Genomic DNA, 25,860 nt, shown 5'->3' on the forward strand with positions numbered 1-25,860 from the left:
TATCCCTCAATCCCTCAGACTCAACAACAACATCCATAGTTTCAAAAGTGGCCTAAAAACACATCTCTTCAGACAGACCTATAACATTCTCTAATTGGCCTCAACATGTCCTCAACATATCCCCACACCTCTTGTTTGAATAGTTATTGTGTAATATTATGTCTGATACTTGTCTTTGTTTGTACCCCATAATTGTAAGCGCTGCGGAATCTGTAGGCGTTATATAAATAAATAAATACATTCTCTTCTGAACATTGTAGTTTGCCCGCAGAGCATTTTACGTCCTAACATGGGGTATTTCAATATTCAGAAGAGATTGGGTTACAAATTTTATGGTGATGTCTCTCCTTTCACCCCTTCAAAAACTGGGTCTACAAGAACATGCGAGTGTAAAAAATGAAGATTTTGAATTTTCTCCTTCACTTTGCTGCTATTCCTGTGAAACAACTAAAGGGTTAACACACTTACTGAATCTCATTTTGAGGGGGTGCAGTTTTTATAATGGGGTCATTTATGTGGTATTTCTAATGTGAAGGCCCCTCAAATCCACTTGAAAACTGAACTGGTCCCTGAAAAATTTAGATGCTAAAAATTTTGTGAAAAATTGGAAAATTGCTGCTGAACTTTGAAGTCCTCTGATGTCTTCCAAAAGTAAAAACATGTCAAATTTATGATGCAAACATAAAGTAGACATATTGTATATGTAAATGAATATATAATTTATTTGGGATGTCCATTTTCCTTATAAGCAGAGATTTTCAAAGTAAAAAAAGAAGCTAAATTTGCCACATTTTCATCAAATTTGGGAATTTTTCACCCAGAAATGATGCAAGTATGGACAAAAATTTACCACTAACATAAAGTAGAATATGTCACGAAAAAACTTAAGTCCTTAAGGTGAAAAAGAGCTGAGTCCTTAAATGGGCACTCTCATTAAAACTAATTTTTGCTATTGCACTCCTTATGGTAAAAACATATATATATATTTCTAATATACTTTGGTTAAAATTTGGTTTGGTTTGGTTTTATTTGTGCTTAAAAAAGCTCAAGAGCACATTTTCCCCCATTTTATACACAGACTTAGGACCAAGGTCCAAACACAGAAAGTGCAGCCTGGAGTGCTAAGGGGGAGGGGGGGGGTGTCCAACCAACAGCATATGGCAGTTAAGTGTGAGAGGAGCTATGATTGGATGAGGCTGGACACCCCCAGCACTCCAGGCTGCAATTTCTGTGTTTGGACCTCGGTCCTGAGTCTGTGTATAAGATGGGGGAAAATGTGGTCTTGAGCTTTTTTAGCACAAATAAAACATAGAAAACTTCATTTTTTTTAAAACAAAGTATATTAGAATTTTTATTTATTTTTCATAAGGAGTGCAATAGCAAGAATTTATTTTAATGAGAGTTACCCTTTAAGAGTTTAAACGTATTAAGTTCCGTGCGTGTAGTTATGATTTTTTCCAGAAGTAAGACGAAATCAAACCTATATAAGTAGGGTATCATTTTAATCATATGGACCTAAAGAATAAAGATAAGGTGTCATTTTCCCCCAAAAAAATGTATTGTGCAGAAACGGAAGCCTTCAAAAGATACAAAATGGCATTTTTTCTTTCATTTTATCGAACAGTGATTATTTTTTTTTTTGGTTCTGCTGAATTTTTTTTGTAAAATGACTGATGCCATTACAAAGTAAAATTGGTGGCGCAAAAATTAAGCCATCATATGGATTTTTAGGTGCAAAATTGAAAGGGTTAAGGATTTTAAAAGGTAAAAAACGAAAGTGCAAAAACGGAAAAGCGCTCGGTCCTTAAGAGGTTAACAGGAACAAAATGGTACACCACTTAAATGTACACATAGGTTACACTTAATGGAACACAATATGCTTTAAGTGCTCTGCTCACCCTAACTGGCTGGCTGGCTACTATAAACTTATTAGTTGTTGTACACACCAGTCGCTGTGTACTACACCGAAAATTGAACTTTCTCTTTCAATCTCACTCCCTTCCAAGTGCCTCTAGGCTGGATTTCGGTAAGTGTAAAAAAGCTTTTCTGTGCAACACACTGCTTTCTGTCCCTCTCTGCAGTAGAACGCTGCTGTAACTGGGAGGTGAATCGCTGCTGTAAAAATTATTTTCTGTGCAGCACACACTGCTGTCTATCCCTCTTTCTCTGTAATAGAACTGTGGTAGCTTGGGGGTGTAGGGTATATGGGGTTGTAGCTGTGTGGTGACAAAAGGGTGCTTGCTTAACCCTTTCTATTCGTGACGCCAGGGTGAGGGCTATTCTCTGTATGCTTATCCTACCGCCACCCATCCCAAGAGCAATAGGGAGATCGGAAATAAATGATTGTCCACAACCGTAGATTTGCAGAAACTTGTCGGAACTTTTACTGAAGATTTTAAGCAATAATGAACAGGAACAGTCCATATAACAAAGTCTATTAGAGCTTGACAAGTGGTTGGGACCTCATGAGTCTATTGAGCTTAGGAAGGTAATTGTTGCGGTGATCCACTGGATTTAGGGGTTTAAATTCGGTTCAGTAATCACTCTAGCTTTAGCGGGGATTTAGATTTTAACTTACGGTTTAGTTTCAGGCTGAGGCCGGCAGGCTTCTGGCCTAGCTTGTATTTGTAAGTTGCGCAGATCCGTCCTAATAGTCCAGCATACACGAGAGCAGCAAACCAATAGAGCCATCATTGGCTACAGCTCCCTTATATGGGCAAGGGCTGGACTAAAGCTCACTGGTCAATAACAACTGTCAATCTTCTGTACAAAGAGTTATGGGTAACATGTGACCCAAGGACCTCCAAAGGTCCTCCAATATACCATAGAGGAATTAACACAGTCACATGACCGAAGGTCCTGCGACGCTACCAAGGTAAGCATACTATACATTATATTAAATATATACATTTAAACATTACAAAAGAGGCGACTAGGGGCTATTCCACCTGGGGGACCCTACCTGAACGTAGTAACCATACAGGGTACGGTATGCAATACGGTACCGGGACACCACAGAACACTGATGTGACAGGCCGCAAGATGGCTGCCGATTATATAGGGCTGTGACATCACAGGGGTGGCTGGCTGCTGATAGGCTGCATGCTGCATGTGTGGTAGCCCTTGTGGGGTGTATGGTAGTGGTGGTATGGTATCGGTATATGAGGGGTTAATGTTTACCCTATAGTTCGTGACGCCAGGCTGAGGGCTGGTATGCTGAGGTAATGCTCCGGCCTATCGCCGCCCTTCCCAGTAACGATAGGTGCATGAAATGACTGAAGGTCCACAAGGAGATTGCACTTGAACAACTTTACTTAAGTGCATGCGATACATCCAAGGCACAGTAACATTCTCATGCAAACAGTCCTTATATTGCTCAGTGACTGACAGTTGTTGCGGACCTTGAGCTATTTAGAAAGTCTCTGAATTTAGGGTAGATATTTGCAGATCCGTCCGGATTTAGGGGTTATATTAGGTCCGGTGATGCTGCAGAGTGTCTGGGGATTGATACACTCTCTATTCTGAATTACTCCGCCGTTGCCGCAAGGCTCGGGCCTAACTCACTGTGATAGTTGCTGCGCAGATCCTTCTAGTTTGACAGCCCAGGAACAAGAGAGAGAAAACATGGCTGCCGCTCCCTTATATGGGCAGGGGGCGGGGTGAATCCGATTGGTCCGAACATCTGTCATTCACCATTACACAGAGTAATGGGATTGCATACGTCACAGGGCCTCCAAAGGTCCTTAAGCTGAATACCATAGAGTTTACGTAGTCACTTGACCCGCAGGTCCTGCAACACTATGGAACAGGTAATTAACCATTTATTTACATATATATTACTATATTTACATCAACCTTACATAAATTACTGAACTATTAGTTGGAATAGAGGCGACAAGGGGTAGGCTACACAACAGGGATCCCTACAACCTAGGGACTCTGGCTATGGGGACCCACGCATACATAGGTACTGTATAAGATGCGGTACCAGGACACCACAAACCCCCTTACTTAAGATAAGTCGGCCTCAACGTCTGTCCGCTGAGACAGAGGGACTAGGACTAGAACAGGATGCTATAGAACAGGATGATCTGTACCTTTGCTATACATCCTAAGTAGACTAAACACATTTACATTCTTTTTTTATTTATTTTTTATACATTTTTATTTTATTTCATATTACATAATTTCATACAATTATATAAAAAAGAGCAACAATGTGGTATACATAAAGAACCTTACACATTAATATCATACATTATACCTAAATAATTATTACCCCTCCTGCCCCCCGAAACCCCAACCGTGCCCCCCCCACAAAAAATAAATAAATATATATATATATATATATATATATATATATATATAACACTTTCAAAGGAAATTATACAAGTTCTCCACTTTTATCTTAATAGATATTTTTGTAGTCTCTTCATATCATTTCTGCCCATTCCCTTTTATTAGGTGGGTGCAGGTCAATCCATCTTTTTATAATCATGAACCTGGCACAGAATAACATTTCATGTAATTGTTTCCATTTCCCTCTACTTAATTCCAACCCAGTTTCATCTCCTAATATACCTATTGGAGGGGAGGGATCTAATACCATCCCTAATTGTTTCCCTATCTCTTCATATACAGTCATTCGGAATTCACATGTTCATAGCATATGCATAAACTCCGCTCCCTCTTGGCCACATTTTATGCATTTGCTGTCCGGTCTTTTTTCGATCTTGCACAAAAAAGCTGGGGAATAGTATAATCTGTATACAATATTAAATTGGACTATTTTATGGTTCTCATTCCGCGGAGTCTGCTTAATTCTTCTATATATTCCCTCCCACTGATTGTCATTTATTTCTCCCAAATCCTTACACCATGCACGTGTACTACCATGTTTCAAAATTTTCCCCGATGCATTAATCAATACCTTATACAAACTCGACATTGTTCTCTTATTTACTCTACTTTCTATAATTTTCTTTACACTTTCCGGGGTGTTAGTGATTACCAGACCCTTCTCTACTGTGCTTCTAAATATACCTTTCATCCTTATATATTCAAACCAAGCTCCCAACCCTGTTTCCCTTCTATCTTTAATCTGCCCCCATTCTATAAATCTACCGTTCTCCCATACATCTTTTACTAAATTAAACCCTAAATCCTGAAGTGTTTTCATCTCTGCCTTTCTCAAGACATTTGTAAACCGTGTATTTTCCCATATGGGGGCTATATCTAACATACCCGCTATCCCCATTCCATTTTTAAATAATTTCCAGGACTTAACCAGACTCCCGACCACTATATTTCCTTTCCATTTTCCCCTTCCAATTGGCCTGCTTCCAATAACTGATAGACATCAGTATAATCCCCATTTGATTTTTCCATCAGGTATTGAAAAAAATGAAACCTCCTCCACTCTCTAATAAAATATAATTGGGCCGCCAAGAAATATCTTTCAATATGTGGGAACGCTAGTCCTCCACCATTTCTAGGGAGGCACAAATATTCTAGCTTTATGCGAGTCCTTTTCCTGCCCCATATAAGGGAGTAAAAAATGGCTGTAATTCTCCTAAATAAATGTTTATCGCACCATATAGGTGCTGCTCCAAGCACGTACAGGAGCTTAGGTAAGAGGATGGTTTTAATTAGTGCGATCTTATCTGCTTTTGAAATTCTCAATTCCCCCAAAATTTTAGTTTTCATTTCCATTTTCCCAATCAGGGGCGTCGTATTCCTCTTGTGATATTCTTTTATTTTCCCTGAGATCTGAATTCCTAAATAACTTAACTGTTCATTTTTCTCTAGCACTCTGATTCCTAAATCTGGGATCTCTTCTACTGTTCCTAAGGGCAGCAAGTTAGACTTCTCCCAATTTATTCCTAATCCGGAGAAACTTCCGTTTTCTTCAATAAGCTCCATTAATCTTGGAAGTGACATTCTTGGATTCTCCAAAAAAAGCAGTATATCATCCGCGTACAATGACATTTTGTCCTCTCTCCCCCCAGCTCCAAAGCCGCTTATCCTCTCTTTACTCCTGATCAGCATCACCAAAGGCTCCATTATCATAGCGAAAAGCAACGGGGAGAGAGGACAACCCGGCCTAGTGCCCCTAGTTAGTGGGAATATTTTAGACAGCCCCCCATTTATGGGAATTTTTGCCACTGGGTTATTGTAAAGTAATTTAACCATATCTACAAATTTGTCCCCTAAGCCAAATCTATACATAACCCCCCATAGGAACTCCCACTCCACCCTGTCAAATGCTTTAACTGCGTCTAAAGACAGGATGGAGCGGGAGCCCCCTTCTTCTACACTACCCAGTTGGATATTAGAAAGAGTCCTATAAATATTGTGCTTAGCCGTCCTCCCCGGAATAAACCCACATTGGTCTTCTCCTATAAGTTCTGCAATCACTCCTTTTAACCTATTGGCCACCGTTTTTGCTATTATCTTAACATCAGTATTCAATAATGATATGGGTCTATACGATGCCATGTCTTCTTTCTCTTTCTTTGGTTTTAATATTAAATTAATTGTGGCTTCACACATTGAACCAATAAATTGTCCTTTCCTTAATCCTGAGTGAAAGACTCTTACCAGTGCTGGTATTAGGACCTGTCCAAACTTGCGATATATCTCAAAGTGAAAGCCATCCCCCTGATGTGTTACCCTTTATAGTACTTAATGTTAAATCTAATTCTCCTTCTGTTATGGGGGCCTCCATTTTCTTTCTCTGTTCCTCAGTTATTCTAGGGAGGGTGATATTATGACCAAATAAGGGAAATTCAGTCTTACTTTTTTTAAATTCTGATTTATACAACCCTGCATAATACTCCTCAAATTTCCCTAATATATCCCTCCTTTCCATATACCACTGTCCCTTCTCATCCTTTATAGCTGATATTTTTTGATTACTTTGTTGATTTTGAGCTATCGCTATCAAATATTTATTTGGCCTCCCTGCCTGCACAAACTTTTCTTGTCCCCTAATAGATATTTATTCCTATTTTTCTCCATTATATACCGTATTTATCGGGGTATACCACGCACCGGGCTATAACACGCACCCTCATTTTACCAAGGATATTTGGGTAAAAAAAGTTTTTTACCCAAATATCCATGGTAAAATGAGGGTGCGTGTGTGCGCGCGTGTATACCCCGATACACCCCCAGGAAAGGCAGCGGGAGAGAGGCTGTCGCTGCCTGCTTCTCTTCCCCTGCCTTTCCTGGGGTCTAGAGCCCTGCTGTCGGCCCTTCTCTCCCCCTGGCTATCGGCAGCCAGGGGGAGAGAAGGGGCAGCGGCACCCATTGCCGGCGCTGCTGCCCCGTTGCCTCCCCCCCATCCCCGGTGGCATAATTACCTTTTGCCGGGGTCGGGTCCGCGCTGCTGCAGGCCTCAGGCGTGCGTCCCCTGCGTCGTTGCTATGCACGGCGAGGTGCACTGACGTCATGCGCCGTGCAGCGCATAGCAACGACGCCGGGGACGCACGCCGGAGGCCTGCAGCAGCGCGGACCCGACCCCGGCAACAGGTAATTATGCCGCTTCTCTCCCCCTGGCTATCGGTGCTGGCAATGGGGCGCTGGCACCGATAGTCAGGGGGACAGAACGGGCAGCGGCGCCGATAGCCAGGGGTAGAGAAGGGCCGACAGCAGGACTCTAGACCCCAGGAAAGGCAGGGGGAGAGAAGCGGGCAGTGACGGCCTCTCTCCCCCTGCCTTTCCTGGGGGTGTATCGGCGTATAACACGCACATAGACTTTAGGCTAGAAATTTTAGCCTAAAAAGTGCGTGTTATACGCCGATAAATACGGTATTCATTTAGCTTATCCTGACTTTCCTGCCACTTCTGTTTATTTCCTTCAGAGGGCTCTTCTACCATTTTCTGCTCTATTTCCCTAATTATTCCCCTCAGATCTTATTCCTTTCTTTTAAGTTGTTTCTTCTTATAAATAATTGCGCTAGTTATTTTCCCTCTCAGGAAGGCTTTACTTGTTTCCCAAACAATCAAATCATCTGCCGAACCCCAGTTTCTTTCGAAAAACTCTTCTAGGTTCTTTTTAATCCTATCATAGTTAGTACATAGTTAGTACGGTTGAAAAAAGACATACGTCCATCAAGTTCAACCAGGGAATTGAAGGGTAGGGGTGTGAATTGAAGGGTAGGGGTGTGTCTATAAGGTTTAACCAATGTGAATTGATCTTATTAATACCCTGTCTCTGTTCTCCCTCAGTTTTAACTATAATTTCTATGGCAGCGTGATCAGATAGGCATCTTGTTAAATAATTTACTTTACTAACAATATCTAGACCAAGCGTGTTTGCCAGACACATGGTCTGGCAGGTTTTATTCCAGCAGGAGAACACTTTCTTATTGGGGTTCTACATTCTCCATATATCATTCAAACCTAACTCTCTCATAGTTTTCCCAACGGGGTTTGTCCCAAATTATTCCCATTCCCATTAAACCTTAACCTATCTAGCTCTTCCTTCATTATGCAATTCATGTCTCCTTGGACCAGCACCAGGCATGCATTTTTAGACAAATAAAGTTTTTTTTAAAGTGTCGGATGAGTACGGAGGGGGTATGTACACAAATGCCAGTATACATATTACATTATATAATTTACCATACAAAAACACAAATCTACCCTCTCGATCCAATAATTTATCCTTTAATTCCCTATGTATATTTCTATGAATTAACACTGTAACTCCCCTTGAACAAGAAGTAAAAAAATGAGTGATAATAATGTACATAACAGCTTCTTTTAACCAAGTGTGCCGTTTCCTTCGTAAGATGAGTTTCTACTAACCCTACAATCCCCGGTGCATAATTTTTCAGAACCCCCATTATTGCCATCCTTTTGACAGCATCCCCCATTCCCCTAATATTCCATACTATTACCTTAGTACTCATCCGACACTTTTAGCATCATATGAGTATAAGACTATAATCCAAAATTGTACCATTAGTGGAGTAACAAACAAAAAAAAAAAAGGGGGGGGGAGCCTTCCCTCCCTCTCGACCCCTCCCACCACCCTTCCACCCTCCCTCTCTGTCAGCTTGCTCTCATTCAGGCTGCAAGCCTCCATCCTTGAATGACTTGACCCCCGCCCATGTCAACAGGCCTCTTTTTACTCAATATTTTTCAATCTTCTGGCCTCCATCCATTCAATTGCCTCCTCTGGGCTTTTCAAAAAGATTATTTTATCGTTGTATGTTATCCTAAGCCTGGCTGGGAACATCAAACCAAATTTGATCCCGTTCTGATATAATCTTTTTTTAACATTCTTAAACCTGGCCCGCTTCTTTTGCGTTTCCATCGCGTAATCTGGATAAATAGCCACATTGTTATTCCCAATTATCAAATCCTTCTTTTCCCGCCCTGCTCTCAGTACACTATCTCGATCCTGTGATTTTACAAAATTTTATAAGCATAGTTCTCGGGCTGCTTCCGGGGGGTAGGGGCCTCAGGGGGGATCCTATGAGCTCTTTCTATACTTCTATTATCCAACTCTCTAGGAGGGGTCAGGGTTGTGTTGACCCATTCCTGTACAAACTTTATAGTATCATTGCCCTCCACTCCCTCTGGAATTCCTATAACTCTCACATTGTTCCTTCTGGAACGATCTTCCAAATCAATTCCCTTTTTCTACAGGCCCTGATTTATATCCATCACCTTCTTCATTTTCTCTTTAACTTCCACCATTTCATCATCTAAAGTTGAAACTCTCCCTTCTACTTCTGTACATCTCTCCCGTTATCACCTTGAGATCCTCTCTTACTAGAGAGATTTCACCTCCTATTACTCCTATCTGGGTCTTTAGTGAGTCTATTGCATAATTACATTTCCCCACAGCCTCTAAAATAATTTTCAGTGCTGAGGGATCAATACCTCCACTAGCTCCCTCTTCTGTGTGTTGTTCCACATTGACATTTTTCATCTGATTCCTATTTCTCCCTGTACTAACCACTCCTGGGGATGCCAAAAATTTGTCCATCTTTCCCGTTTGTTTTTGATCCTTTTCCTTCATTGGGCTCACAGATTCCCTTTTTTTTGGTGGCATGATAGTTAATTCCCTTTCACCCCTTTCCTACTTCAATCTCACCTTAAATCTACCCCATCACCCCTGAACCTTTTCTATCAATAATAGAGGCCAACAATAAGATGTACACTATTAAGCGGCAGAATTAACAATAAAAATATACAGTATTAATTCGGGGAGTCAGCAATAGAGGTGTACAGTATTAATTCATAGAGACCACAACAGACATATGCATTACTAAGTCTGAGATGTCAGCACTTGAGGTGTACAATATTAGTCCACTGAAGCAGCTAAGGGGATATGCAATATTGGTCCGCTGAGTCAACAGTAGAAATTTACAATATTAAGCCACGGAGGTGGCAGTAAAAGGGAAGCAATAGAGATTTACAGTATTAATCTGCCAAGTCAGCCCAAAAAAAAAAAAAAAAAAAAAAGGGGAAAAAATTATGCAGTATAAATCCACGAAATGAACAGTAGAGATATGCAGTATTAATCCACCAAAAATCAGCAAGAGAGATGTGCAGCATTGATCCACTGAGTCAGCATAAAAGATACAGTATAAAACAGCAGCAGTGGAGGTATACAATTTTTTTTTTTTTTTTTGACTCCGTGAGTCAAAAAAGAAAGTGTGCAATATCAATCCACACGGGCCACAGCAGTAATATACAATATTAAGCAGCAGGATCAGCGGTGGAGATATACAGTATTAATTCTACAAGGTTAGTAGTAGATATGTAAAATATTAATCCACGGAGTCAACAATTGAGGTATGCAGTGTTAGTCCACGGGGACAGCCATAAGAGTGTACGGTATTAATTCGCAGAAGCAGCAGTAGAAGTATGCAATATTAACCAGCAGAATCAGCTGTGGTGTATGCAATATTAGGCAGCAGAGTCGACTGTACAGATATATAATATTAATCCACAGAAGCAGAAGTAGAGATGTACAGTGTTAAGCAGCGGGATCAATAATAGAAGAGAATAATATCAGACCACAGGGTCAGCCGTATGAATGTGTGGGTTCTCCCCATATCCTTCAAACCGCAAAAATCCAAAACAGAGATATGCAGTGTTAGCCCACAAAATCGGCAGGCATGCAGTATTAGTCCACTAGGCCAGTAATAGAGATATGCAATGTTGAAAGCAGCAATAACAGCATACAATGATAGTCAACAGGATCAGCAGTGAAGACATTCAATTTTAGCCAGTTGTAGTCGCAGCATAGGATGCACAATTTTAGGACACAAATTCCTCAATAAAAATATATACTGATAAGCAGTGGAGCCAGCGGTGGGGGGTGCATAATAGGAGTCCACGGGGACTGATGGCCAATCCCTCCTCACTTGCTGCTGCCCCACAAATCAGTTCTAGATAAGTTCATGCACAATCTTATCCTTAGAAATATTGGAACAGTCTCACCAACTTATCCACCACCACTACTGTCCAGCCTTGCTGTCCTCTCCAGCCTCTCTCCACCTGCTAACCATATTAGTCGGCAATGTTAAAGGCAGCAGGTTAGACAGTGTTGCCAGGAACAGAGTTAGTAGTTTTAGCAGCATGCAGCCAGATTAGTTCTTATTAGTACACAGGTGGTCTCCTTTTATAAGAATCAGCAGAGCCGACCTCCAAGTGCAAACTCACTTCTTGCAGCATTCAGAAACTGAGTCCAAACAGCAGTTTGAAATAGTGAGATTAACAATAGCATTAACACACTTAACAGTCAGTGTGAACTGAGGGCAGCCCCCTCCCCACTTACGCTGCTGCATCCAGAGTTCATCTCATACATATACACTGTGCACTGTAATAGGGGCAACAGAACGGTCTCACCAACTGACAGGCTGCGCTGCTCTCTCAGGTTCCCCTCCCGTCTGCTCCGAGACCGTCTCTGCAGGGCTTCACGCCTTCATTATAGCTGTCACCACCTCCAAAGGTCCTGCTATCTCTCTACGGCCGCCGCTGAATTACTCAGTCTGCTCTCCTCTGCCACTTCACCCTGCTCGCATCCTCGGGTCCATCTTCACTCCCTCCTCTCTTGACCCATAAAACAATCACTGGCTCCCTGGCGTGAAAGGCCATAGGTGTCGGACGCCAGAGATCAACACGTGGAGAGCACGGGCTACATCAGGTAGGGGGGGAGGAGCAACCTCAGCTTCCTCCTGTCATGCCTCATGACCTCATTTACATTCTTTTGATACCTTTCCTAGTATCTGGATTAGGCAATTAGAAATCTATCTAGACATTTTAATGCTATCTAGACATTTAAAGAAGCTATCTATCCTTTAGTCTCTTTAGTATAGGCTTCCTATACAACCTTATCAAACTTATTATACATTTTGAAGCTTACTAGACAATTACTAGGCAGCTATCTGACATGTAGTTGCTAGCTCCTAAAACACTTTATTAGCTTTCTATACATTTTTATAAGGCTAAACTGAACATTAGCACATACTTCTATACATAAGGCTAACTAGACATTAGTACAGCTTTCTATACAGTTAGCTTCAAGCTGACTAGGCATTTGTATTATCTCACACATTCTATTTGCCAACAATAAGTTACCTGTTAGTTAGTACACGCAAGGTATACTGGCTAGCCGGAAGCTAGGTCACAGTAAGGGTGGCTGATAGGGTCTATCGGCTACACGCTACTTATCCCTAGAGCACTTTCAAAACCACCTACTAGGTTATTCTTAGAATTACGTGTTTATTTTTGTATTAGCAAGAGCACCTACTGGCCAGGCAGAGCATCTCACACATGCAATAAATGAAGAAGAGAAGAAGTGTACCTAACAGTGGCAGGAATTGGGTATCAATATGCTACAATTCCTAAGTGTTTTCTTAAGTGAGATATTTATTTTGATTCTTTTGTGTATGTACTAGAGAAATTTGAGGTAGTACATTTAAGTGAGTAATCTAGGGTACTACGAGTGCAAGTACTATTTTAAGTGGGAATTCTCCCTACTATTTTTGTTGAGACAGGTGCTAGCGATGGGCGACAGCAATAATACTACCCTCGGAGGAGCCGAGGTGTCCCCTGTGAAGTTACCTACTAAACACCTTTAGCTTATTATACATTTGTATGTACAAAAATTATATATATTTTTAGTGTTTAGTGTACAGTCCTGACTTGCTACATAGACATTAGACTATTTTTTTTTCTATGTACAAACCTTACTTACTATTTATGTACACAGATACAAGGATATATTTCTGTGTACAGAACCATATACATATTTTCTATACATTTATCAACACTTCAACATGTTACAGATGCATTCACCCGATAAGTGCAACATTTATCATAAGAGTTCTTATGAAGCTGGTGGTATATACATGAAGCAGGCGTGTAAGGATCAGCAGTCCATCTACACTAGGAGTTCAAGGCAATATACAAATTGGCATATAAGGATCAGCAGTCCACCTACACTAGGAGTTCAATTGAAAAAGTGAACACGGCCTTAACCACAACTCAGCCGGGTACAGTCCTTGATGAATCTCCTACAGGCTAGGAGTCTCTTGACTTAATAGTCTGGCACAAGCTTAATGGTTACGTTGCTGAACTTTAAACTGGAACAACTTAGCACAGTTCTGCTAGGCACAATTCTTGAACTTGGTTGCTGTAAGACAAAAATGGTTAGACAGAAAACTATAAGACATTACTTTAGAGTCTCTTTAGAAGACGTTCTTCTTCACTCTTGTAGTGTCTCTCTTGGTTCCCCTATATTTGCCAACATCAGGGGCAGGGTTAGAATTAACATAGCTTTGCCACACCACATTGGTGAGGATAGAGTGGTGGAAAGCAGCTTGAGAAGGGGTTATAGGCTTACTAGTCGGGATCACAGTGGGGCAATAGGGCTTGAGCACCATCTCCAAATTAGGAGCAACCCGTGACATTTTCGTTGGTACCTCATGAACTGGCAAACTCTCACTGCTCCGAGAGGGTCTAGGTACCGACTTGGGTTGCCACAACTTTGGCCTATTTTCTTCACCCTGTGCAGAACTTGACTCTCAACGGTATGAAGATGAAGAACTTGACTCTTTACTGTACATAGAAGATGGCGGACTTGACTCTTTAAGCTCCTCCTCCTTGGGTACGCTGGTGGAGACCTTTTCGGCCTCAAGTTGAAGGGATCGGACTCCCAATCCGTTGATGGGAAATACTTGAAGGGAAGCTGTGTTGGGGCTGTTGGTCTTGTGACCACTGCAGACCATTCTCCCCGAAGGCTCTGCACGGGGGTGTACTCCACAATTTCACCCACCTCCAAGGTGTAGAACTTCTTATGGAGATATGGCCTTTGCACTGCTCGCCGGTTTACGAGGATGGTCTGCCCAGTGTGGCAATCAAGGAATGTCCCATAACCTCTGACCTTGTCGAACTTGGCCACAGTTGCTCTTCTCCTTTCTAATGGCTCCTCCTCTTCTCGGGGTGATCCCATTTACGGATGTGCAATGCCTCCATTTCTTTGGTATTTTCTTGATACCGCACTCTTTCTTTATAAGGCAAATGTACGTGCTTTGGAGCATAGAGTTCTTTGTGTCGGGCCTTTAACTTTTAACTCGGCTTCTTGATGGGCCCGTTCCCTTTCTGCAGTTGGGATTGGTGGGAGTGTTTTCCCAGGTAACGGTTGAAGTACTCTGTGCATGTACTCGATCAGCTCCGGCTCATCTCCGAACACCCATTGCGGCAATTTTGGTGAGCATGGTCGTACACTTGGCAAGCTTGATCGAGAAATGACCTCAGGGCTAGAGGAGGAAGAATAAGCCACCTCTGGCGGGGTACTCACAGCAGATTCTTCCGACGGGATCTCGGCCCACGAGCCCCAGATCCTGTGGTGAGGGGACAATCTCACCGGTAACGCACCTCCAGGTGTCCCTGCACTGTTCGCTGGAGGTGTCTCTGCCAATCGTCGTCATCATCAGGCAGTGGGGGAAGATTGCAGGCCCCCTCTTCGTCTAATGACAACCGCTGCAGCTCTTGAAAAAGTTGGGCTGCGACTGCCACAACTTTACGTGTTTCTGGCGCCAATTTGCCAACTTGACCACGTGGAACGTGGCTCTCCACCATGTCTGTACTCTCCGGCTCTCTCTGCAGACTGAAGAGGTTTCTCTGCGTGGCGTCTTTTATAGTAGGCTTCTCCAAAATGGCGCTGGGCAGGAAGGACTCTATCGGTGCAGCCCCGACTTCCGGTCACTCCAGAAACGACTCCTGCATCTCTGAGTTCCCTTTCAGCTGGGATACAGCAAATTGGCGTCCACGCCCCGGGGCGGGGCGTGGCGCAGCGCGGGCTTTCCTCGCGCGCTTTTCCAGCAGCAGTTCGGCTCCGCCTGTGCCGACCGGACCAGAGGATCGCAGTATGAACTCATTGCGCAGTTTACACATTTCAACTGTAGACAAATCTTCGCCTCCTTCCTTACTTTTCTCTTGGCCCCCTTGTATGGTGCCCCACAAACACCGTTCTTGTACACAGCAACACATGAACACATGTTCGCTTTCTGGGGGGGGGGGGGGAGTACACTTTCACCAATGGCAATAGTAGGCACACACCCGAATCCTGTCCATGCAACGCCAAAAAGGCTTTGTGGTAGCCCTTGTGGGGTGTATGGTAGTGGTGGTATGGTATCGGTATCGCCGCCCTTCCCAGTAACGATAGGTGCATGAAATGACTGAAGGTCCACAAGGAGATTGCACTTGAGCAACTTTACTTAAGTGCTTGCGATACATCCAAAGCACAGTAACATTCTCATGCAAACAGTCCTTATATTGCTCAGTGACTGACAGTTGTTATGGACCTTGAGCTATTTAAAAAGTCTCTGAATTTAGGGCAGATATTTGCAGATCCGTCCGGATTTAGGGGTTATATTAGGTCCAGTGATGCTGCAGAGTGTCTGGGGATTGATACACTCTCTATTCTGAATTACTCCGCCGTTGCCGCAAGGCTCGGGCCTAACTCACTGCGATAGTTGCTGCACAGATCCTTCTCGTTTTAACAGCCCAGGAACAAGAGTGAGAAAACATGGCCGCCGCTCCCTTATATGGGCAGGGGGCGGGGTGAATCTGATTGGTCCGAACATCTGTCATTCACATTACACATAGTAATGGGATTGCATACGTCACAGGGCCTCCAAAGGTCCTTAAACTGAATACCATAGAGTTTACCTAGTCACGTGACCCGCAGGTCCTGCAATGCTATGGAACAGGTAATTAACCATTTATTTACATATATATTACTATATTTACATCAACCTTATATAAATTACTGAACTATTAGTTGGAATAGAGGCGACAAGGGGTAGGCTACACAACAGGGATCCCTACGTCCTGGGGACTCTGGCTATGGGGACCCACACATACATAGGTACCGTATAAGATGCGGTACCGGGACATCACACAGGACCCTTGTCCCAGGATTCCTTGCCCCATGTCCTCACATGTGGATTTGCCATTTTAGATGCCTGAGCCCAGGAGCCTGGACCGAATTAAATGGAGTTTAGTGAACGAAGCGATTCATGTGATCGAATTGCAGCGATATTTGCATTCGTCACGAATCATATTTTTCCTGAAATTTGTAACAAATTCGGATTCGTCAGATTCGATTCGCTCATCCCTAATTGTAACCTAAAACAAGATGGCTGTAAGATCATGAGACCTAGGACCCTTATGTAAGACTGAGCACAATATAGCACTTCAACATTGAGGCAAGTTTAATAATTTTGTAAATAACAGTTTGCATATTACAGGCATTTTAATACAGTGGCTTATTGGCTTGCAGTGATTGGCTTGTGGAGGCCATATTGAGTATACAAATGAACCAGGTATAACAAACATGGCACAGGAGATAGCCCTGCACATTTATGCCAAATTGTGAATGATTATAACAAATAATTTTAGAGAAGATGTTTATAAAATATTGTGCAATACAACATAGTGGACATACCATGTGATCAATAGACTTGTAATGAACAAATAATTAACAGGATAATAGTGTAACCCTATATAACAATTTATACATCTGTATATTTAGCAATTGCAGAAATGTAGAGGTTTGAATATTGTGCAAAAACTTGGCAAACAAACCAAGATGGCTGCCTGACCATATGACCTATGACCTTTATGTTACAATGGATTATGAATAGCACAGGGCTTTACCTTTGGGCAAAATTGTATGAGTTTTAATGTAACAGTGAGGCAATTACAGGCATATAAAAAGCCTTATAGAAATAATAAAAATTGTTGTTGATATTTACATCATTCAATATGGCCATCGAACCATGTGGTTAAATAATGTGAAGCCTATGTGAATGTATGAGTCTAGGTCACAGTGTCACCACACACACTAGTCTGTACATCTAAATCTGTAATGGTTTCAGAAAGACAGGTATTTACATATGGAACGCAATATTGTCATCTAAAACAAGATGGCTGCAAAATCAGGTGACCTATGACCTTTACGTTATAATATATTAAGCACAATATAGCACTCTACCATTGTGCAGAGTTTTTGGATTAACAGTGTACATATTACACACATGTAAAAAAAAAATTGTGCATGCTATCTAAATGTTATTGGCGAGAGGTGGCAATACTCAATATGCAAATGAACCAGCTTTAACAAACTTGGTACAGGAGGTAACCATGAACATGTCTGCCAAATTATAAGTTATTCTAAAAAAATGGTTTCAGAAAAGATGTTAGTAGAAAATTGTGCAATCCAAGATGGCGGCCAAACCATGTGATCAGAAAACCTGAAATGAACAAATCTGACTCTGGACAACAGTGTAACACATACAGCAATTTATATATCTGTAGCTTTAGTGGTTCCAGAGAAGAAGATTTTTGAATTTTGTGCAATATTTGCCACAAAAACCTATATGTGACCTATGACCTTCATGTTACATACAGTCATTGCCGTAAAAGTTGGCACACCTAAAAATTTTCAAGAAAATTAAGTATTTCTCACAGAAAAGGATTACAGTAACACATGTTTTGCTATTCACATGTTTATTCCCTTTGTGTGTGTTGGAACTAAACCAAAAAAGGGAGGAAAAAAAGGAAATTGGACATAATGTCACACCAAACTCCAAAAATGGGCTGGACAGAATTATTGACACCCTTAACTTAATATTTGGTTGCACACCCTTTGGAAAAAATAACTGAAATCAGTCGCTTCCTATAACCATCAATAAGCTTCTTACACCTCTCAGCCGGAATGTTGGACCACTCTTCCTATGCAAATTGCTCCAGGACTCTCTTATTGGAAGGGCGCCTTTTCTCAACAGCAATTTTAAGATCTCTCCACAGGTGTTGAATGGGATTTAGATCTGGACACATTGCTGGCACCTTCAGAACTCTCCAGCGCTTTGTTGCCATCCATTTCTGGGTGCTTTTTGATGTATGTTTGGGGTCATTGTCCTGCTGGAAGACCCAAGATCTCGGACGAAAACCCAGCTTTCTAACACTGGGAAGTACAGTGCACCCAGTGCCAGAGGCAGCAAAACAACCCCAAAACATCATTGAGCCTCCACCATATTTCAATGTAGGTACTGTGTTCTTTTCTTTGTAGGCCTCATTCCATTTTTGGTAAACAGTAGAATGATGTGCTTTACAAAAAAGCTCTATCATGGTCTCATCTGTCCACAAGACATTTTTCCAAAAGGATATTGGCGTACTCAAGTTCATTTTGGCAAAATGTAGTCTTGCTGTTAGGGACCAACCTGAGGACAGGGAGAGTGAGCCCTAAACTGACCCTAAAACCACTATCCCTGCCTACTTGCCCATCCATCCTAACCGGTGGATCGAAAACTGGGCGCCGGTCCCTTACTGAACTAAAGTGCAGAGGCCTAATTAAAAACACATACTAACAAATAGTTGGTCACTAACCAGAAAACAAAACAGGAACATAGAATTCTATAACAGATTAAGTTCAGAGGACACAGATCAGTGAGCAGCACAGAGGACACTATCAGCGGCGGACATGAACAGAGGACACTATAGATCTGTGGTCGTGAACAAAGGACACTTTACATAAGTAGTCATGTACAGAACTCCAAAGAACTGAAATCAAGAACTAATAAACATAGAGTTCAAAACACCAGACAAGAAAATGGATAAGTAAACAGACAGAAATAAGCTTATAGAACACTGTTCACACTGAACACGACAGGATAAATCGCAATCCCTCAGAACACCTCCAGTAGACAAGGATGTTCCCATGGAGCAGAAACAGGGATGCCTAGTTACAAAGGATACAACAGGATATAAGTATAGAACACTGTTCACACTGAACACAAGACAGAAATCACAATCCCTCAGGAAACCTCCAGCAGACAGGATTGTCCCCATGGAGCATAAATAGGGATGCCTAATATAGGACACTGTTCACACTGAACACAATACAGAAATCACAATCCCTCAGGAAACCTCCAGCAGACAGGATTGTCCCCATGGAGCAGAAACAGGGATGCCAGATATAGGACACTGTTCACACTGAACACACAAACTGGACACTCCACTATAGGAGTAGCCATTAATAATAAATCCAAATAGACTACAGGCCAGAGGCACACTCTGCAGAGGTCAGGATGTTGGCCCAGTAGGAAAACAGAAATACATAACAAAGAACTTCACATAAACGGATACAAGAGCAAACAAAGTATGAACAGACACATAGCAGAAAGGATATACAATTCCTAAAACTGACTAAACAAACACAGCTTAAAATCTACTAAGAGCATGCCAAATAACATGGCTAAAACCAGAAAATACAAAGTGCATGCTAAAATAGAGATAGTATCGGTAGATTTAAAAGCTCAAATAAAAAGAGTGTTTCACCCAGCCTCCATTAGCAGCACATCTGCATGTTAGCAGCTAGATATCAGGAAGTCATCTGTAATCACCAGCATAGAGGCTAGACTGGGCTGACTTTAAATAGACACATCCAAGCAGCTATTGGCTAACAGAGGCTGAAGCTGAAAAAGCCAAAGACTGTAACTCTTCCCTAACCAGGGAACATAAAACTGTCCACACACTGCAAAACCAATAGGCTGTGTGTGAACACAGACCAATACAGACATGACACTTGCTTTTATGTCTCTGTGTCAGCAGTGGGGTCCTCCTGGGTCCCCTGCCATAGAGTTTTATTTCATTTAAATGTTGACGGATAGTTTGCGCTGACACTGATGCTCCCTGAGCCTGCAGGACAGCTTGAATATCTTCGGAACTTGTTTGGCGCTGCTTATCCACCATCTTGACTATCCTACATTGACACCTTTCATACATTTTTCTCTTCCGTCAATGCCAAGGGAGATTGGCTACAGTGCCATGGGTTTCAAACTTCTTGATAATGCTGCGTACTGTGGAGAAAGGCAAATCTAGATCTCTGGAGATTGACTTGTAACCTTGAGATTGTTGATATTTTTCCACAATTTTGGTTCTCAAGTCCTCAGACAGTTCTCTTCTCCTCTTTCTGTTGTCCATTCTTTGTGTGGCACACACAGACACACAATGCAAAGACTAAGTGAACTTCTCTCCTTCAGGTGTTATTTTTATATTGCCCACATCTGTTACTTGCCCCAGGTGAGTTTAAAGGAGCATCACATGTGTTAAACAGTCTTATTTTTCCACAATTTTGAAAGGGTGCCAATAATTTTGTCCAGCCCATTTTTGGAGTTTGGAGTGACATTATGTCCAATTAGCTTTTTCCCTCCCTTTTTCTGGTCTATTTCCAATACACACAAAGGGAATAAACATGTGTATAGCAAAACATGTATTACTGCAATCCTTTTCTGTGAGAAATACTTAATGTTCTTGAAAAATTTCAGGGGTGCCAACATTTACGGACTTGATTGTAAGATTATGCACAGCTCATGGCTCTACCACCATGCAAAGTTTTGTCAGTTTTGAAGTAACAGTGCAGCTATTACGTGCAGCAGCGGATAGAATTAATATAATATTTATATTATTGAATATAGCCGCCGAACCATTTGAATTAATAATGCAAAACAAACATGAATGAGTCTGGGTCACTGTTTAACTATACAAAGCTTTTTGAACATCTGTAAAAACATGTCTTTCTGACTATTGTCTGGCCACCTAATAATCTCAGCAATAACAATAGGTGTCCTATGCAACTTTGTTGCTTGGTCCCCTAATAATAAGAAAAATAGCTGCAAGCAGCAATACAGGTGGCCAAGCTGCACAGCTGGGGTATAGCACACAATTGCTGTGACCATCAATGGTGGAGAAGGTGATCATGGACATGTGTGCCAACTTTCACATTTTTCTTACCAGTAATTTAGGAGAAAAGTTTGCAAAATGTTGCGCAATCCAATATGGCGGCCAAACCATGTAATCCATGGTGGTACAGAAAGAGATCACGGACATGTGTGCTAATTTTCACATTGTTCTGTCCAGAAATTTCAGAGAAAACTATGTTTGCATAATATTGCGCAATACAATATGGCGGCCAAATATAGTGATCAATTGTGGTAAAGAAAGTGATCATGAACATCTGTGCTAATTCTTGCAATATTCTGTCCAGTTATTTTACAGAAAAGACAGGTCTTGCACTAATTATAAGGCAAGAAAGGGGAGAAACTAAAACTTAGCTTTTACTGATTATAGATAATAAATCAAATTTAAAAAAACAAGTGTAACCAAGTGTATAGACCAAAGTCTAAAATGGCCGAATATATTCAAAAGAAGGCTGTAACAGTCCTTCCATGGATATAGTTAATGGAAAATGGATATCCGGAGGCTTTAAATCCAGCCTCACCAATGATAACTCAGAAGAATAGTATCAAGAATTATAAACCTCAACATAAGGATGCCCAACACGTTTCCGTCACAGTGTAGTGACGTCATCAGGGGTAAAACTTATGTAGTGGCCGAACTAGTGTGGTGCTAAAATGCAAAAAGCCGCTCACTTATGTTCGGCCCAAGAACTCAGTATTAAATATGAAAAATACTAATCAGTGATAGCATATCCAAGGGGGATGGCAGCCCATGATGTCAGGCATGCCTTTTTAAATATTAGCAAAAAACCCATCCAGATGGATATGTGTTTCAGCCGCGAGACCACAGGAACAGCCTTCCATGGGCATGTCAGATTATGGTCTCTTTCTTTCGGCACATATGCGATGCAGCGCGTACCTGCATTAGCAGGGAGCCGAACTGTTCGGCTTCAGAGCGCTGTAGACACTGTGACAGTGTCGGGGTCGGGTCCGCGATGCTTCAGGCCTCCGGTGTGCGTCCCATGCGTCGTTGTTATGCACTGCACGGCGCAATGACGAGTGACGTCATTGCGTCTCGCAGTGCATAGCAACGACGCAGGGGACGCACACCGGAGGCCTGAAGCATCGCGGACACGACCCCGGCAACAGGTAATTATACAACTGGGGATGGGGGAGGCAACGGGGCAGCGGCACCGGCAATGGGTGCCGCTGCCCCTTCTCTCCCCGTCTGTCAGCACCGCTGCCCCATTGCCGGCACCACTTCTCTCCCCCTGGCTATCGGCGCCGGCAATGGGACGCTGGCACCGATAGTCAGGGGGAGAGAACGGGCAGCGGCACCGATAGCCAGGGGGAGATAAGGGCTGGCAGCAGGGCTCTAGACCCCAGGACAGGCAGGGGCAGAGAAGCCGGCAGCGGTGGCGGTCTCTGCACCTGCAAAGCCGCTGCAGTTCATTGATTTAAAGCGCCCGCTTTAAATCATTGAACTGCAGCGGCTTATCGGCGTATAACACGCCGTATAGACTTTAGGCTAAAAATTTTAACCTAAAAAGTGCGTGTTATACGCCGATAAATACGGTATGCATGCAGAATATTGTACAATCAAATATGGCCGCCAAGTCTGGTGATCAATTGTGGTACAGAAAGTGATCACAAATGTGTGCTAATTTTCACACAAATCTGACCAGTAATTTGAATGAAAACTATGTTTGCAGAATATTGTACAATCCAAGATAGCTGCCAAGTCTTATGATCATATGTGATACAGAAGGTGATCACGAACATGTTTGCTAATTTTCACATGGTTCTGACTAGTAATTTCAGAGAAAACTATGTTTGCAGAATATTGCTCAATTCAATATGTCAGCCAAAACTGATCAATTGTTGTACAGAAAGTGATCATCAACATTTGAGATAATTTTCACACTGTTCTGACTATTTCTTTGAGAGAAAACCATGTTTTCGGACCAGTAATTTGAGGGAAAATTATGTTTGCAGAATATTGCGCAATCCAATGTGGACGCCAAATCTTGTGATCATATGTGGTACAGAATGTGATCTCGAACTTGTGTGCTAATTTTCACGCTGTTCTGACCTGTTATTTGAGAGAAAACTGTTTACAGAATATTGCACAAATTAATATGGGGGCGAAATATAATTATCAATTGTGGTACAGAATGTGATCACGAACAAGTGTACTAAATTTTGCAATGTTCTGTTCAGTTATTGTAGAGAAAACTATGTTTTCAAAATACTGCGCAATCCAATATGGCCGCCAGACATAGTGACCAATTGTGGTACAGAAAGTGAGTACTCTACCATTGTGAACAGAAACATAACATTTAGATTAACAGTGTACATATTGCACACATTTAAACAAGTTGCATATTATTAATGCTATCTAAATGTTATTGGCGATCGGTGGCCTTATTGAATATGCAAATGAACCAGCTTTAACCCCTTCAGAACCCAGCCATTTTACACCTTAGGACCTGGCCATTTTTTGCACATCTGACCACTGTCACTTAAAACATTAATAACTCTGGAATGCTTTTAGTTATCATTCTGATTCCAAGATTGTTTTTTTGTGACATATTCTACTTTAACCTCCTGAGCGGTATTCCCGAGTGTGACTAGGGGTTAATTTTCCCTGCCAGGATCGGTAACCCCGAGTCACGCTCGGGGTAGAATTGCAGAGTTCCCGGCCGGGCTGCACGATATATTGCAAAAGCAATGCGATATAGCGATGTGGCCCCCGGGAAAACACGCGATTATCTGCTCTGGTCGGCTCCCGTGGCGGGGTCCGGCCAGAGCAAGTAACGAAAAATACTAAAAGTCAGTGTTTCCCTACCAGGGGGCCTCCAGCTGTTGCAAAACTACAACTCTCAGCATGCCCGAACAGCCAAAGGCTGTCTGGGCATGCTGGGAGTAGTAGTTTCACAACAGCTGGAGGGACCCTGTTAGAAAAACACTGAGCTAAATGTAAAAGGAAAAAGTTGTAAAATGAAAAAAACCTTTTGCTCACCTAGTCCCGGTCCCTGAAGATGTCGTTCCCCTCCGTGCGCTCTGGTCCCTGCTCTCTTCACTATTCATGTTACAGGACCTTTCCCTTTTCAGCCAATCACAGGCCGCAGTGGTGTATAGCCTGTGATTGGCTGAAGGGGAAAGGACTTGTTCTGCAGCAAATACACTAGGTTTGAAATCTGCCCGGCAAGCCTAGTGTATGCTGCTGCAGGACAAGTTGACAAGGGGGGGGGGGGGGGGAGAATGTGACAAAGGGGGGAATGTGACAGGGGGGGGATGTGACAGGGGGGGGGGATGTGACAAGGGGGAGGGGAATGTAACATGAAGGGGAGAATGTGACAGGGAGGGAATGTGACAAGAGGGGGGAATGTGACAGGGGGGGGATGTGACATGAAGGGGGGGGGGGATGTGACAAGGGGGGGATGTGACAGGGGGAGGGGAATGTAACATGAAGGGGGAGAATGTGACAAGGGGGGGGAATGTGACAAGGGGGGAAGAATGTGACAAGGAGGGGGGAGAATGTGACGGGGGATGTGACAAGGGAGAGGGGGAATGTGACAAGGGAGGGGGATATGTGACGGGGGAGATGTGAAATGGGCGGGTGGGGGGAGATGTGAAATTCAGTGCAAAAATTGTACCGCTTTTGGTACAAATTTCCAGACAGAATCATACCGCCAGGGAGGTTAACATAGTGGTAAAATTTTGTGGTAACTTGCATCCTTTCTTGGTGAAAAATCCCAAAATTTGATGAAAAATTTGAAAATTTTGCATTTTTCTAACTTTGAAGCTCTCTGCTTGTAAGGAAAATGGATATTCCAAATATTTTTTTTTATTCACATATGCAATATGTCTACTTTATGTTTGCATCATAAAATTGACGAGTTTTTACTTTTGGAAGACACCAGAGGGCTTCAAAGTTCAGCAATAATTTTCCAATTTTTCACAAAATTTCCAAACTCACTATTTTTCATGGACCAGTTCAGATTTGAAGTGGATTTGAAGGGTCTTCATCTTAGAAATACCCCACAAATGACCCCATTATAAAAACTGCACCCCCCCCTAAGTATTCAAAATGACATTCAGTCAGCGTTTTAACCCTTTAGGTGTTTCACAGGAATAGCAGCAAAGTGAAGGAGAAAATTCACAATCTTCATTTTTTACACTCGCATGTTCTTGTAGACCCAATTTTTGAATTTTTACAAGGGGTAAAAGGAGAAAATGTATATTTATATTTGTAGCCCAATTTCTCTCGAGTAAGCACATACCTCATATGTCTATGTAAAGTGTTCGGCGGGCGCAGTAGAGGGCTCAGAAGGGAAGGAGCGACAAGGGGATTTTGGAGAGTACGTTTTTCTGAAATGGTTTTTGGGGGGCATGTTGTCTTAGGAAGCCCCTATGGTGCCAGAACAGCAAAAAAAAAACACATGGCATATCATTTTGGAAACTAGACCCCTTGAGGAACATAACAAGGAATAAAGTGAGCCTTAATACCCCACAGGGGTTTCACGACTTTTGCATACGTAAAAGAAAAAAAAATTTCACTAAAATGTGTTTCCCCCCCAAA

General features: G+C 42.2%; 1 protein-coding gene across 1 annotated transcript in view; it reads right to left on the reverse strand.

Annotated features, from left to right (window-relative positions):
* SCUBE3 (signal peptide, CUB domain and EGF like domain containing 3) overlaps positions 1-25,860 on the reverse strand; it is a 1,482,089-nt gene that overhangs the window by 1,259,104 nt on the left and 197,125 nt on the right. The window lies entirely within an intron of this gene.

The sequence above is a fragment of the Hyla sarda genome, chromosome 2 (assembly GCF_029499605.1).
Source record: "Hyla sarda isolate aHylSar1 chromosome 2, aHylSar1.hap1, whole genome shotgun sequence".
NCBI lineage: Eukaryota > Metazoa > Chordata > Amphibia > Anura > Hylidae > Hyla > Hyla sarda.